At 37.3% G+C, this 15,868-nt stretch overlaps 1 pseudogene; it reads right to left on the bottom strand.

Annotated features, from left to right (window-relative positions):
• Positions 1–10,314: 10,314 nt before the first annotated feature.
• LOC113067858 (cysteine protease ATG4D-like) overlaps positions 10,315–15,868 on the bottom strand; it is a 591,286-nt pseudogene continuing 585,732 nt past the window's right edge.

The following is a 15,868-nucleotide window of genomic DNA, read 5'->3' as shown; positions in this document are numbered from 1 at the left end:
ACAGCTCTAAACAAATATTTGGGTGTATTTTGATCGTGTGAGAGACAACAGATGGACTTATCCACTGGATGATGATGATGATGATGATGATGATATGGATTATGGAGTTTGAAGCAGCAGTTTGAAGTTAAAACATCTTAATAATAGATTTGTTTCTTACAAACACAGCTTTTCACTTCTCAAGTCATTAACTGATGGACTGGAGTGGTGTGGATTATTGTGATGTTTTTATCAGCTGTTTGGACTCTCATTCTGACGGCACCCATTCACTGCAGAGGATCCATTGCTGAGCAAGTTATGAAATGCTACATTTCTCTAATTCTGTTCTGATAAATCCTTTAAGTTTATTTTTCTAAACACACTGGTAGATAGGTGTTTTTTTTAACATTCAATATCAACTTCAAGAGCATCTGAAAGGATCAATGACTGTAAAAACAATCACAATATCATCAATCAGAATAAACATGCCAAGCAACATAGCAACTTGCCGCATCACTTTAGAATCTACTGAACATTCCAAACACAGCTCGTCCAATCAGAATTCTGAATTTAAATGATTTGTTGGAATGTAATTCTGCCATTCACTTTTCTTTAAACAAAGACTTGCGTATAATAACGTGCACATCTGTTAGGTTTTCAATATGGAAGAAGCGGATCATCCTAGACAGTGTTACTAAATATTTATTCATATTCCATGCATTTTAGATTCTATTTGTTTTTAATGTTGGACAACACTGAATGTGCATCCACCCTACAAACAAACACAGATGAATAACACACACACACACCGCCTCTCACACTGATTAAAATAGAGACTGAGAGAATGTGTAAAAAAGGCAGTGATTATGACCTTAAATATTAATAACGTTCTTCGCATCATTACATCCAGCTTCCCATTACAGCACATAAATGTGACCCATCCAACACTGACCTCAAAAACACTTCAGTCACAACTGAATGCAAAACAATCTCATGGCAGTTCCTACATATTTTATGAGCAGAAGGCTAATTAATATGAATTCATCCGACCTCACTCATACAAATTCATATGATTTTGACATAGAATAGCTTGGCCCTAACCCCGCCCCTAAACCTACCCGTCACTGGGGTCTAGAAAATCATACAAAATCGAACAAATGAGGTACTACAAATGTGTACAAATTAGCCACCTCATAAAACATGTACGAATTGACCGTGAAATAGCATTGGTTATATGTGACAATATACAACAAACAAAATTATAAACCCAACATTTTCATGAGCTGAACTCAAAGATCTAAGACTTTTTCTATTGTTCACAAATCTGTCTAAATCTGTGTTCGTGAGCACTTCTCCTTTGCCGAGATAATCCATCCACCTCACAGGTGTGTCATATCAAGATCTGATTAGACAGCTTGATTATTGCACAGGTGTGTCTTAGGCTGACCACAATAAAAGGCCACTCTAAAAACAAAAGTGTTGCGTTTATATGTTTGTTCAGTGTATATTGTCTTAGTTTTCAATATTGTATCTGATATTTTTTAAACCAAACTTTTTTTTAATACAGTAAATTACATTTTGCTTTTATTTCTATATTACTGCTTTCAGTAGAGCTGCTTAATAGCCAAGTTGTTTCGCAACTATATAAATAAATGTGTCTATGTTTACATCTAATCCAACGACATTCAGACATTAAGTAGGGCTATGCTTTAAGTACAGTGCATATTGCACTGCACCGTAACAAACACTGTGAAAAAGCTTGACTGGTCACCAGCACTCAAAAGAGATGCATTTCATCCACAGATTAAATCAGCCTGTCACTTACACCTCATACTGATTAGATTATCTACTGTACGTTCACGTCAAAGAAAATGCATAATCAGTTTATTTAAACAATACTGGTGCAAAGAAGAGATAATATTTACTGATCCTGCAGTGTATTAGATATTAACCAGGAAAAAAGAAAGCCTCAAAAAGTGACAAAAATGGCAGTTTCCCATATACAGTAGCTAGTGAATCATCTTGATATTTTAACTGTTATCTAACATTAGTGTATTTTGAAATATGATATTAGTCATCTCAGCGGGAGTCTTGTTGAATGTGGTGCCAATTAAAGAGTTCCCTTTTCTCATGGAAACAAACTAAAATCTACTTTAAAATCAGTTTCTAGGAAGCAAAATAATTACTAAAGGTCAATTGTGACACCTGTATTTGGCATCAAGAGTTCAGCAAATGTGATTCACAATTAAGTTGTTAAGCCGATATCAAGTGTGGAATGCTTGAGCGGTCTGATATGTGTAACATCAGTTTATTTGTTTCCTAGTATCTGCAATGGAAATGTGGTTTATTGTGTTCACAAGACTATTGAAACAGGTGTGTCTCCTTCACACCCTACACAGGAACTTAACACACATACACACCTACATACCTGAGTCCGGAAAACACACACACACACACACACACACACACACATGTAAACTGTAATCATGACCAAATGCTCACACGCAGACCGTTGTTATAATGACCGAATATTGACCTTGGCTTGAAAATGACTTCTGTGTGAACAGTGCTTCAAACATCACTACGCTTGGTTGTGAAATTTTGCTAATGTGACTGCATATACATTTCTGTGATACTGTTATATTTAGGGGTGGGGTTATGGGCGAAGCTTCATTTTATTATTTTTTTTTTTTTTTATGGTTCTCATTGTACAAATTCTTCCAATATCACCACCTCTTAAAGGTGTTGTTTACCCCAAAATGAAAACTATATTAACAGCAAATGAAATTTTGGGCTGAACTATCGCTTTAATCTGCAGAACTTTTATTCTTACCCTCCTCAGTTACGGTTATTATCAAGGGGCGTGGTTAAAGGCGGAGCCTCATTCTTAAATTTTTCATTTTTAGTAGGAAGCGCTGTCTCACGAATAACAGAGAATTTGGCGGGGAAAGAGTTAAAAATATTAAATTTTTTCTGTTCTATAAAATAAAAGCATGTACAGTTTTATAATTGTACAAAAAAATAGTGATAACATCACACAGAAACATAATAAACCGTTACGAAGTTCATACCTGTTCAGGTTCTTCTCCAAATAGTCTCAATGCCCTGCAGGTTCTGCTCACAACACACATGAGAACAGTTTTAATGTCATTCAAGACTAAACACACAGCATTTGCATATGCATGCAATAATGTGAGATGATCTAACACACACTCATACACACACACACAGCACACATCTACAGGGAGAGACTTGTCCCAGATACTTCAGTCCAGCTCCACCTACTAATTACAGATGATTATAAACACAGAAAGTGACTTCATTGTACAGAGAATGAGATATTTATATCATCTGAAGTGCGGTTGAATCGTATGAATAACTGTCAGATACTGTGAACTTACCGGTTCAAGTCCAAAAGGCCACGCTCTCTAGATGAGACTCGTGCCCCTCTTTCATTGAGGAGTCTTTGAGAATTATTGATGTTGTTGTTGTTTTTTGCATCCTCTTCTAAAATTCTAAAATTGGAATTTAAATGTTGGCAAGACACAAGAGGCAAAACACTGTTTTTAATGCACTTCTGAGATATTTGGGCTATTTTGTTTCCATAAATGTGTCTTATTTCAGACTATAGTGGAAATAAAGCCAATCTGAAGTACACATGTTTTAGACCTTTATCTATGTTTGAAGGACAAAGCATACTTAATCTTTTTAAATGTTACTGGAATGTTGGTATCCATTAACATGGTAAGATGAAAACTATCTTTAGAGCACTGCATCTTTCCCCAGTCTGAGTGGACTTTGAAGATGATCCAGCACTGAAGCAGCTGTATACGAGCTGTCAGCGTCTGTCATCTGAGCATCCGCCCGTAACAATCACATTTATTAGCAGCGTTTGAAGAATGCAGCGCTGCCTGATGTGTGCCAGAGGTGAACGTGTGTAATAACATCAACAATAAAACCTTATCGGCACACAGTGTGGGCGATGTGTGTGTTGTGAAAGTGTGTTTCTCAGTAGAGGGGTGGAAACACTGAAGCTTTATGGCGGAGGTCTTGTCGTTTAAAACTCAGAAACCTATTAAACGCTTACATCTTTGTCAGCGCAGTTTACTTCTAGTGTCAGCAAAGTCTGAAACACACCTTCAGCTGCGATCAGACTGGACTCTCATGTTGGTCCACACATATTTCTGCCAGTATTTACTCTAATACGGCACCTGAAACATGCTCGCCTCGCCCTTCGCCTCTGCAGAACACAAGATATGAGGCACAATCTCACGAAAACCTGTCGAGATCAGCATGAACTGAAGAGAAGGCCATCAAGACTTTCATGATCTTTTTTTAACTCCAGATTGTCATCATTTTAAAACGAAAAACCTAGAGATTGTGAAGTTTTTATAATTCCTGGTTTGTTAGCCTGCCCTTGATTCTTGCTAATTTAAATAAAAATATTGCATCAATCGTCAGTGAGAATACAGGGAATCTCAACCATTTTGGATGCATTGTGATAAATGTTTTCTTACATAAAAGTATTGAGAATTTTGCATGAAAATTATGTCACAAATGCATTAAAAAAGTAAAAATAAATGCAAAATTTTTTGCCTTGTTAAAAAAAAACAAGGTCTCATTTGTAAACAACATAAAACTAATTACAGCATCTAATAATCTTAATGTCATCTTCAAAACTTTTTTTTATCAAAATTTGCATCTTTTTACATAATTGATTAATTGTGAACAAATATGAACAACTATTTCTACTTTAGTAACATTAATTAATATTAAAAGTAAAAATGTACTGCTTACTGCATTAATGTAAACTATAACAAGAACTCACTTTTATTTACTGTAATTCTGACATTTACAAGTATATTAGTTGTTTTCCAAATCAAATCAAAAATTGCATCAGTGAATAAGTGAATGCACTGTGAACATCTGTATTTGTATTAACTAACATTAGTAAACGCTGTAAAATGTGAGCTAATGAGACCTCATTGTAAAGTGCTTTCTTTCTATGAAATGTGACCTGAGTGATGTTGGGATCAAATTCATCAGTTAGGTGTGGATCTGTGCTGAGGGGCGACATTCATGCATGTAAGCCTCTTTTAAAAGTGTGGCTTTAAATCTTTTCAGCCGTGCATGTGGAGAATTTCTGACCTTTAGAGTTTGCATGATCCGTCAGCAGTGAATGAGTGAAGCGGCGCTCGTGGTAAATCACAAATGTAGACTGAGTCTCATGAAGCGGTGTTTGGGTCATACTGCAGTTAACCTCTAGATACAAAGAAAGAACAATACATGACATTTAGAGAGTCAGAGGACTACTGTAGTGTGACAAATATAATAACTGCATTATTTAAACTGTCATCATTTTTTATGCATACTAAATGTAATTTATGCCGAATAAAAATCTCTGTAAAAAATTATTTTAAAATAAGGCAGAAAATTATATATATATATAAAAAAATCATATATATATATATATATATATATATATATATATATATATATATATATATATATATATATATATATATATAATGGACAAGAAATAGCTTTCATTTTCTTTATGTTAAATATAGCCTACTTTCTTTTACTATATTATGGTAGAAAAAACCTATTGTTAACAGGCAATAAAGATTTAGGCAACTAGATTTAGTCATCAAAGTTGACTGAATGAAGCTGTAATTTGGTTTGGAGTTAATTCTTAATTAGGCGTCGGAGTAATTATAGTTTAAGAGAAAAATCTTCATTAGCATATGAGCACATTAGCACATACATGCCAAACATTTTCTCATAATAAACACAAATTAGCTTATAACAGAGAAACATTTACGCATGAGACTCATTGCTCCTACTGTACACTGACAAATAAACATGCAAACGTGTGAATAATTACTCATGAAGGAGAAGAAATGCTGATTTCACTCACCACCAAAATAAACGTTTTTATTTACATAATATATGTGTGAACTGTGTATATTTATTATGTATCTATAAATACACACGTGCATGTATTATATATATATATATATATATATATATATATATATATATATATATATATATATATATATATATATATATATATATATATATACTGTGAAATTGATCAAATGAAGTGAGTTTAAAACAAGAGCAAATATCTGCTAATGGGGTCAGAAAAATCAACTTAAAGGTAAAACCAGTTTTCATATCCCAGATTTGTTCTTGTGTTGAGCATGAATTTACCTACAATTGTGTCCAGTTTCTCAGAAAACAAGATTTAATCTCTTCATGTTGAATGTATCTTGAATTAAGGATGTTTACACATTTGTACTGGAATAAAGGACAAAAACACAGAGGAAGATGCCCAGTTATTTCCTTCTTTTTGCAGTGCTTTCAACATTTACTGAAGATTTTACACTCTGATTTGAGAGCTTTATAAGATTTTTAATCCTGTAAGGACAACTTACAACTTTTTAAGACACACAGATATCTAAATGATGATTTCTGGATTGCAAACAAGCTTTTGTCCTTATAATGGTGTATCTACTGCATCCTCCAGCAGGGGCTACCTAAACCATGTTAACCAGCCCATGACAAGCTGTTTGAAATAATAATAAATATAGCAAACAACTAACCAACACACTGCTGGGACTGAACATTTTATGATGAATACAAAGCACTGTGTGGAGGACTGACAGAAGCCACGAGGACCATCAGCGTGTGTGTGTGTGTGTTTTACAGGATTAAAGGGGTGAGAGGAGGCCGTGAGAGACAATCCTCACATCACAGACAGACCACTGTCAGTCCAGCAGCTCGACGGAGGCTGTGTTTGTGGTCATCCAAAATGAGTTAAAATACCATTACAGGAAAATTAACAATAACTGAAATTAAATATAAACAAACTTATTTTATATCAGCTAGTTGCTAAAGGAAATTTTTTTTCCATTTCCATTTAGTTTAGCTTGATATACTGAAACAGAAATGAAATGAATAAAACTATATAGATAGATGTATTCTTGTAGCTCAAGTGGTATGCAATGGCAAAAGTGCAAAGGCAGTATAAAGGGACAAAGGAGAAGGCATCTAATCAGATGTTTCTCCTACATAACCTATAATCTGAGACCTGCAGCAGACAGAAAGAAACAGAGAAGCACTGCTGAGAAACACACTTCACCTCTCACTCCAAACACACACCGACAGCCAGAGCCGAGCGGAGGAGGGCACATCCACACCGGACCGGCAGCAGCACTCTGCAGAACATCCTGTTTCGACTCGGGGAACGAGAGAGCGCCACCTTCACCTTTCCTTCCCGCACGTACCAGTTCAACTACCCAGACAGGTAAAATGAGCACAGCGCATGATGCACACCACACAATGTTTCAGTAATTGCATGCTAAAGTGCTTTATTAACTGTTTCCAGTCATCTCAGAGGTGTTTTGGTCCAGGATCTTCTAGAAGTGCATGACCTGCTGCTGCTGTTTTTGGTCTTAAGTAGATGAAAACTCTTTATTAGTGAATATTCTGGGTGAAACACAACAAGAGGTGAGTCGGTTTCACAATGGTGCTAAACTGGACCAAGCTAATCAATCTAAGGCACCAAATGACCAAGTTCAATCAATCCATAAAAGCCTCCAAAACACAGCAACTATAGTAATGTAATGACATACTTAATACAATTGATATGTTGCTTGCAAATTGGATTTGGCATACACAGCTACTTATGAATTGAGTGATTAATTTTGACAGTGAATTAGTTACAGCATGGGGCTAACTTGGCCATGCTAAACATGCTAATGAATCACCAGAAGACAATTTAGGTCCAATTTTACAATCTGAAGAACCTTCATCTCCTATAATATCATAATATTCGTACAAAATTAGTTGTTTGCGATGCGCTTAAGTAGCATACATGTCTAGTTTGAATGGTTGTCAGTGGAAAAGGAAGCATCTTAACTAAAAAACTATTTCCAGCATGGGGCCAAGGGCAAATTGCTAAAATAGCAAATTGGTTTGTTAGCATACATGTCTACTTTTCAATGGAAGTCAATGGACAAAAAAGCTTCGTGGCAGCAAATTAGTTATTGAATGGGGCTAAGTGGATCATGTTAAACAATCAAAGAGTTAAGAATTTTTTTTTTTCATAACCCATTTTAACAAGCCTCCAAAAAAAAAAAATTAACTCGCGCCCCCACCCAACACCTCAAATCTTGTCCTGGAGGGCCAATAAGCTTCAGAGTTTAGCTTCCACCTTGATCAAAATTACCTACCTGATGCTAAAGACAATGATTAGCAGGCTCAGGTGTGTTTGATTAGTGTTAGAGTTAAACTCTCCAGGAAAGTGGATCTCCTGGGCCAGATTTGAGGATCCCTGTCGTACAGTCAAGAAGAGTGACTGATACTGAGCCAACTCTGCTCTAACTGCTGACTAGGTGGGAGTCAGACTGCCCACTAGTGGATGGTTAAAGGTTTGCTAAATCACATTCATAAATCCTCAATGGAATGTCTCTGAATTAACTGATGCTCAGCCCCCCACCTCCCCACCCCCCCTCACATCGAGCCTCCTCCAGCGAAGGTAAATCTGCACTCTCTGTGTTCCTGGACTCTCCGGAGATCTTCTGGGACCCGAAGGAACCCGGGAATGGTCTTGCCATGAACCCAATGAGCTTTGACATGGGGCTCAACAACCAGAAGTGGAACGGCTCATGGGCGGAGGACTTGGCACAACTGGAGGAAGAGTTTCACCTGGTGATGATCACTGAGCACTTCGACGAGTCCCTGGTTCTCCTGGGGGCTCTTCTCAGACTGGAGCATAAGGATTTGGCTTACCTTCGGCTCAATGTTTGTGCCGGCAACAGCATGACAGAGCTGGATGAGAACATGCAAGCAAAGGTGCGATCGTGGAACGTGCTGGACACGGGACTTGTTTCTCCGGGAGAGCTGGAGGACTTGCTGCGCCCATGGCAGGTGGAGACGGCCACTATTTTGGGAAATGAGGTGCAGGGGAACCTGTCACTACAGGATCAAGGGTTCTGCATTCGGATGATGCTTTCTGAGCTTCAGTATCACTTGTACTTGTACTTCAAGCAAGTCCTGGAAAATACAGGATAACAACACTCCTTGCCCAAATGGTGGTCTACATGGAGACCTGGAGATCCCCAAACAATACACATTTGGGATGTTTCTCTCATCTGACACCACCATTTCTTGGAGATTTAATATCAAACTGATGATCTGAAACAGGTGCTTCTCATTAGGACAGTGGTGTCCAGTGATCCTGCTCTTGGAGAGCCAATGTTCTGCAGCGTTTAGCCAAAAACACATCTACCTGGAAGTTTCGAGTGATCCTGAAGAATCTGATTAGCTGGTTCAGGTGTTTTATTAAAGTAAGAGCTAAATGCAGGTGAGTGGCTCTATATGGAGAAGGACTGGACACCACTGTATTAGGAAGACGTACAAAATGTGCAGAGTTGAGGGTAATTTAAGACAAGGATTGGGAACCATTGGTCTACATCGATGACCTAAACATGAAACTGATGAAGAAACATATTAACTTGCATTTGCACAAAGATCTGCACTGTGATAACCATTAGCTACCTGCACTACTCTTACAGCCTTTGATGTAAACCATGGGTGTCCAATTCTGCCGAGGGTCACTTTCCGGCTTCCTTCACATGCAACTGGGAATTTCCTACTGCCCGATTTTTAAGACCGAATTATAAGTTTGTTGCATTTAACGGCTTTATTGTTGAGAAGAATAGGAACCATAGAGGACACCTGGTTCATTCATGCCTATTTCTTGGGAAAAAGCTAAAATATTCTGAAGAGTTTTAATGTAAATCCAATTAATTTTGAATTAAATGCCGCGTCCCATTCTTTGACAACCATATAAACGTTAACTGCACTATTGTACACTTTACCATAGATTCTAAAGTTTCAGTCGAATACATGCTGTTATCATTAGGTGAAACAATACAATATGCATCAAACAGTTATTTATATAAGTAAATATAGATGACTGTAATGGCAAGTGAAAGAAAAGTAGAAGATCTGGGGAAAAACATAGCGGTTACCATTTAAATATTTCTTTCTTCTTGCATATTCAAAGTTCATGGCATGGAAAGTCAGGCATCAAAATTTTCTACAAGTTTCCCTGTTGCAAATATGACTTGAGATGCTTTTCATGTCTATTTTTCATTCTGGCTTTATGGACCTCTGTTCAAAAGAGGACTGCAGGGGGGAAATCATAAATTAAATTAAATAAATAAATAATCAATATACAGTAGTTGCTGGTGTTAACAGCAGATCATATGTCTTAAGAATGTGGGCAGACATCTACGTCAGAACACCGACAAAAAAGGGCTGGTTTAAAATATTTTACTTTATCTTTGAAAAATTAACATGACAATAAAAGCTCTCCGTTTATACAGTAGTCAGACAAACAGCAAAATGCAGATAAAACGATACTAAATCACAGTGTTTACAACAGCCAAATCCCATGTTTGCCTGTCAAAGAGTAACGTGTGCACCTCGTCTGTCTGAGAGCCTCACTGTCTGCTGTCATTAGCATCACACCAAACACATGTAATCTGCTTAGCCTCCTGCTCAGCCAACTCTTCACAGCCTCCCGTATGGTGCCTTTACACACGACAACTACAGAAAAACAAGAAATAACAGCAGCACTCTGTAAAAAAACACTCAAAGACAGACAAAATGCTCCAAGTGAGTGTGGCCGTTTTGATCACATGACTGAAACTGGAGGAAGTACTGGAGCACCAAACAGGAAATAGAGTGTGTGCATCACAGGAGCACAAACTCCTCCAAACAGCTCTTCTTGTTGACTCGGGCCGGCCTGTCTTTGGACTTCATGTGAGTGAACGAGTCCGACGTACAGCTCATCTCCTCCTCGTTATGACCCTCCACAAACGTGAAGATGGGGTACTTCTCCTCGGGTGATGTCAGAGCCTGACCATCAGAGGAAAGACGGAGGGAAAGTAGTAGATATTGCAGGATTTTAGATGCGTAATATATTCAGAAAAAGCGTTGGTTTGGTAGCATGTGCTTGTCTTCCTCTCACCTCAGTGACGTCTGAGCACAGAGCCTGGAAATCCGCTCTGCTTCCGGCGTAGAAACCCACCGTACAGCTCGGGTCCATGCGGTTTAAACGGCATCTTCCTGACAGTTTTACAGTGAAACGACTGCACACAGAGGCATTTATATATTCAATTCAGATTTATCTGTAAAGCTCTTTTTACAATGCACATTAATTCAAAGCTTATCATCTGAAATATATTAGTAGCAGCAACTTTACATGGATGCTCAATCTAGTGTGAATCAAGAAATATGTGTGTTTATAATGATTTAAATGGTTTATTAATAAACGTATGATTAGTCGACTAATGCTTCAAATGAATGACTACTCATCGACCAGAAAAATCTCTACTCGAGGGTAGGTAATGTGTTTATATATACTTTTTATTATATTTTAGTCAACTATAATTCTGTATTCAAGAAGTGGAGGCATTTATATACTTATAAAATTTTGATTAATATTTTTAATCAGTTATCATTTTTATATTTTCAATTTTACATATTATAATTGTAATTTTAGTTAAAGTTGTAAGGAATTCTTTCCATGATTTTGTCATTTATATGAGGTTTTATGTATAGTTCTTGATTTCTAATTTAGATTTTGTTTTAGTCATTTTAGAAATTTAAACAAAAATAAAAATATGTTGAGTTGGACACTATCTGCAATAAAGCAAATAAAAAATAATATATATATATCTATATCTTAGTTAAATTAAAAATAACCATATAGAGCTCAAACAGAATAATTAACTTATAAATATTATTTTCAGTTTATATATATATTTTTTTTTTTGGAAAATGTTTTATTTTAATTTTATGCAGTTTTTTCCATTTAATTCTTTTTTATATGTATAGTTTTATTACTAATTCAGTTTTTGTTTTAGAAATTTTTGTAAAAAAAAACGAACTGAAATAAGTATTATAATATTACTGTATTATATATTAGTTCAATTAATGTTTTGTTTTTTTCTTCAGTTAAAAAAAGTGTTTTATTAGTTTTAGTTAATTATACTAACCGTGTAAAAGAGAAACGGAGGTGTTTTCTTTAGATACGTGCTCACCTCTAAAGGGAAGTTGTCCTGTTGGACGTCTACAGCAGCCTGACAGTAATGAGGATCCAAATAGATCAGCTGATCATCTGCATGAAGCACACAGAAACCACAAACACACAGACACTGAGCGATTCCTTACACATTACAAACACAAGCGTGTGTCACGTGACTCACCCTGGAATCCCACGAAGAACAGCGAGTGTTTGGGTTTCCCTCCGATGATTCCCATGCAGCACCGCAGCTCCAGCAACCTCTGCACACACACAGAGAAAACATGAGCTCACACCATCACAACAGCATCACTTCACGTCTGTGTGTGTCTCGTGACACACCTTGACACATCGGGTGTAAGCCGGATTCAACATATCAGAGCCCAAACGCACAGGCACCAGCAGAACCAACGACTTCCAGCCAGACCTGCAGCTCGCGGAGAGATCTGTACGGGACGTCCCGCACAGGTTTAACACGTCTCCAACATACACTACAGAGAAACACAGAGATTTAGTGCTGAGGAGTTACAGCCTGCTCACAAATGATCCATGATTATTGCAGTTTGTGCCAAATTTGCAGGTAATCTCCTGCAAAAATAAAGACCGTGTCCAGATGAGAAAAAAACGGGGGACCCCAAAACTGAGCAGGATTCATTGCTAAATCATGACTGACGGACCTGTGCAGTTCTGTGCCACGTACACCTCCAGATCGGACACCTCGGACGCTGCCACGGCCTTCCTGAAATACACAAACAAATTAACATTTACATTCAACCATCACCGAAAGGACTCTATATTGACATGCAATTCAATTTATAATATGAACAATAATATATGAATGTGATTTTCTCACGCTGCATATGACATTACTGAAATATTTAAATGCCAGCAATACACTATGAAATGCTGTGCATTACAGTAATATTACAATTACATTTACTCAACAAAAATATTATTTCAACATTAAAATAAATAAAATATAATTTTAACATTTACTTAATGACGAAATAAAAATTGCACATTTTATTTAGTTTAGTACTAAATTTACTAACACTACTACTGAAAAAAAAAAATTAATTGCACTAAAATTGAAAGCTAAGGAGACAATGATTTAAAATCAACACAATTGCTAAAATCTTTTCAAAAAAAAATTTTTTTTTAAACAAACTGTAATAAAAATTATAACACTATATATACGTACAGTATTTAAAGAAAACTAATACAAATAGTCAAATAAATTTAACCAATGTTTACAAAAATGAAAATTGAAAATATAAAAATAAAATGAATGTAACTAAATCAACAAAATAATACTAAAAATATCTAAAACATTGCTAAAACTTTAAAATGAAAATGGAACGAGGACCTTTACCGATCACACCCCCTTCTCTCACATCCAGAATAAAGATGTTTATTTTTCTCTTTGCGTACAAAAATATTCTTATAGCTTCGAAAGATTGCGGTTGAACCCCTGATGTCAAATGGACTATTTTACTGATCTGCTTTGCTATGTTTCTGAACCTTGGTCGTGTAAGGACCCTGGCTGTCTATGGGAGGGTCAAAGTGATCTCAGATTTCATCAGAAATATAATTAATGACAGAATTGTCATTTTTGGGTGAACTATCCCTTTAATATAGTGTCCAGATCTGTGTTCACAGGTGATAGTATATGAATCACATTCATATTTCCTCACATGTATGCATGTAGAAGACGTGTTCTCAGATCAGGTCATTAAGTCCCCCTGTGCATGGTCCACTTACTGCAGTATGTTGGCCACGATGGCCGGTCCGTACCAGTCGCCCGCTCTCTTCCCAGAGGCCCTGCCCAACTCCACCAGCCGGTGCAGGCCGAACGGGGCGGAGGGCAGATCGCCGAACCAGGACACGATCCTCCTGTGAGTCTGCTCCTCGTGAGACTCACAGTCTAGTGTGGTTCCCATACTGCGTCTGCGATGCTTTCCTGAGTCGCGCCGGCTCTCTCTGAGGGGACCGTCCAGCACACGAGCGTCCACCACCTCCAGGTCATCTTTGGTCTGATGATGCGTCACAGGCCACGTCCAGCCTGAAGAGAGTCACACAGACCAGACCAATGCTGCTCTTATTTTTGTACATAACTGAGCAAGTATAGTATTACTTAAAATAACTGTTTTCCATGTGAGTATGATGTAAAATGTTGTTTATGCTGAATTTTGATATATATATATACACGACTTTTTACTCATGATTTAATGATTTATTTTCAAAATTTTCTCTCAACCTTTTTTCTCAAAACATTATTCTTGAAATCTAATTCTCCAGGTTTAATTTCAACATTTTATTTCCAGAATTTGTCTTGAGATTTAATGAGTTTAATCTCACATTATAATAACTTTAATCTTGAGAAGGTTTTATTTATTTATTTTATTATTGCTTGGCCCTAATCCTCTTCCCTAAAAAAAGGACATATCTGTTAAAAATAAATAAAATTAAATAAATAAAATTGTTATTATGTGTATTTTCATTTATAATCTATAATCATTTAGAATTTCATTAATTCATATTAATTAATCCAATATTAAAAATATGATTTTTTTTTTTTTTTTACAAACTATTACAATGAATTTCTTCTGTGTCAGTAATGGTTATACATGTTGTCCTGATATGTACTGTCTATATTTTAGTCAGACCAATATTAATTGATCTCACACTAAAACCTGTGCAACTTTTTGAACCTTTCAGAAAGTGTTGCAGCTTAAAAAGGTCTGAATGCATTAAAGGGTTAAGTCCCTTTAGGTGTGTCTGTACCCGCGGGCATCATGTGCAGCATCAGTCCGTGAGCTAACAGCATCTGTGCGCTGCGGAGCATGCAGCCCCATCCCGCGTCAGACGTGAGCGCCGAGCCGTCCAGCGGCGGGATACCTCTCCTGTAGGTCATCCACAACAGAGAGGAGAACGCCCGCCGGAAACACTCCCGCTCTCCTGAGAGGAAACACACACACTTACAGTGAAAACACCACACAGCGACCCTTCACTCGCTCACTGCTTACCGCTGTAGCTCAGCTGATAGGACTGTCCCAGCAGACACACGGGGATGCTCTTACTGAGACGCGGCCTGCTCTTCAGAGACCAGCCTGCACAGAAACAGAGCTGTGTCAAGATGACAGTGTGACCTCAACATCTGGCTTTAGTGAAACCAGTCGATTAGTGAGGGAGGAAGGTCGAGGACAAAACAGTAGAGCTATCAAACAGCTAGAAATCTACCGGCTATCTTTTGATGTATACAAATATAACATATATAATATAACATATCATGGATTCTGGACGGAACTGTTTTCAACATTTACAATAATAAAATGTTTCTTGAGTACTTAAACTGCAAGAAATAAAAATGTTAGGACACCAAAAAATAGTTTTTTTTTTTAATAAAAAACTTATCCCACACCTCCGTATCTGACATTATTCCATGCTGAAATGAGTTTTGTTTTGAGCTTGGTCCGGTCCTTTGACTCCTGGACGTGTCCGTCAGCGTCTGTGCCCAGCTCCAGCAGGCCCGGGTTCGACAGGTTGACCACCTCAAACGACGCGAGGTCATCTGTGGCCTCCGTCCCGCTGTCAAACTCATCACTCACATCCATGATCCCTGGGATACTGTTGCCATGACACCCGGAGACTCTGAATCCCTGCTGTCCAATCAGAGAAGGGATGCGAATCTTGGATGTTAAAGTGAAGCTGTGGGACAGTGGAGCAAAAGTTAATGTGTAACACAGCTCTTTAGAGGAAAGTACTGAGCCATGTGACAACCAC

Source organism: Carassius auratus, linkage group LG28B (genome assembly GCF_003368295.1).
Source record: "Carassius auratus strain Wakin linkage group LG28B, ASM336829v1, whole genome shotgun sequence".
Lineage (NCBI taxonomy): Eukaryota > Metazoa > Chordata > Actinopteri > Cypriniformes > Cyprinidae > Carassius > Carassius auratus.
Note: the sequence above shows the minus strand (reverse complement) of the source record. Positions and strands in the feature narration are given on the sequence as shown.